Below are 2,064 nucleotides of genomic sequence, written 5' to 3' on the forward strand. Positions count from 1 at the left end.
GGTCATAGGCAGTTAGGGAAAGGATTGCAGACAAATGCCTCGGGGAGGTGTGGAATCTCAGGTAAGTGTCCAATAACTAACTCTCTTAATACCCATTCTGTGAGGGAATGTCAACAGCCAGCAGGCTTGATGGTGATGGACACCTTGCAAGCAGGGACAGCAGATCTGATAAAAACAGCAAAGGCCTAAGATCTGCTTGTGGCCCAAGATCTACAGCTACAAGGGAGGGACCCATGACTCCCCGTGACTCCCAGAGGAACAATTAGTTAATAATCCCCAGGAAAGGGGAGATCATTCTTTGTTGGTGTAGCCACTGATAAGTTGATGATGCTCCAGTAGATAACCTTATAACCACACTGTCCAAGCAACTCAGTGGGTCACACACTGAAAAAAAAGACATGAAGGTAGGAGGGGTAAAGAGGGTTTTGTTGGAGAGGGGGGTAATGAGAAAGGGGACTGGGCATGAAACTGATGAAAATTTGTTATATAAATGTATGAAACAAAGAATAAAAAGGGTAGAGAAATGAGAGATAGAAAACAAAACAGTGTACACCCCCAAACAAACAAATTAACAGTGAAACAAGGCGAGCAGTACCACTCACAACAGCGGATGGGGTACCTCATTAACATGGCTCTTTCTCACCTCTTCAAGTAGGAAATATTTTTGGCTTGAGCAAGGAATTTGAAGAGGTCAGTGTAAACATCTAGTAGGAGATTTCCTGTAGGCAGAGCACATTTGATTTCAAAGAGAATCTGAAAACACCTACAGCTAGCTTAGGCTGGCTCCCAGGTTTTTTACATAACACAGGAAACACAGGAGGAAGCTCTGATAATTTCGCCAGGGAAGAAAGGGTTAAAAGACAAGCACATGCCCAAGTGGCCCTGATGATTTTCTCTGGGGATCTGCCATGTTGTGCTCAGTCTTGCTTTGCAGTTTGCAGAGATAAAGTGGCTGTTTAGAAACAGTCAACCTGCTCATTACACTGAATAACTCTACTTAAAAGTGAAAGGAATAATGTCCTGGGTGGGGAGGGCAATTGAAGTTTTCTGTTGTGGGTTGGGGCCTTCCAAGAGCAAATTGCTCTCCAGAAAAAAGGCACTTTGCGTTCCAAGCCTTGCTGTCATCATAGCAGCTGGGGAGCAATTCACCCGGATAATCTCCCTCTTCCACCACCCCTGGTTTTGGCAGAAAAAACAAAAGGTTGTGGGGATAGTTGTGTGTCTGTCCCTAATTTAGGGAACACAAAGAAGTTACCAACATGCCCAAAGTTCAGGGCCTGTGTCAGCAAGAACCCTGGCTTCTTAAGTTTTCACCCACGTTTTCTCCAGCAACTGAAATCAGGGAATTCGGCAGAAGTAAATAACCAAGACATTAGCAAAACAGCAAAGCTGGCATCTGGCTGGTTTCCTCTGTCAAACAACTTTTTCAGCCAACAAATACAGGGCAAAAGAGGAAGAACTGTGAAACTGTGAGCTTCTCTGTCCTAAGTGAGGACTGGTGATGGTACAGCTCAGATGGATGGAGCAATGTAATTCTTACTGTATAGTGAAGCTCAGAGCCCAGCAGTTCAGCCCTATGACCCATGGAGAGACTGATTATAAAGAGCACAGATGGGTGCCGGTGGAGAAGGATCCTGAATTACAATTGCTGAGTAATTGTTCTGATAGCTTCGTGTAGTCCAACCAACAGATTCAGATGGAATAAAACCCACAAGCGAGTATTAGTAGTCAGTTGCCATTAGGTTTATCAGTAGCCTGAACATTTTCTTTGTACATGCTTTGTGGGTCACAAAGAAAACAATGGGACAGTCTCTACATTGTTGAATTTATAGCCCATAGCTTTTGAACTTGTGGAAAATGGAAAAAGGTTTAAAGTCCTCTACAGCTCTGATACTGGACATTTTGTTTATGTGTTGAGATTAATTAAGCTAAAGACAGCACCTATGGTTGAAGTGTGCATAAATACAATCAAATTTGTACTTGTTGAGATCTCCAGAGGAAAAGCCAGTGAGCCAATGGTGTGTGTGAGTGTGTGTGTGTTTCTTTTGCTTGCTTCACGCATTA

This window comes from Cricetulus griseus, assembly GCF_003668045.3.
Source record: "Cricetulus griseus strain 17A/GY chromosome 1 unlocalized genomic scaffold, alternate assembly CriGri-PICRH-1.0 chr1_0, whole genome shotgun sequence".
Taxonomy (NCBI): Eukaryota; Metazoa; Chordata; class Mammalia; order Rodentia; family Cricetidae; genus Cricetulus; species Cricetulus griseus.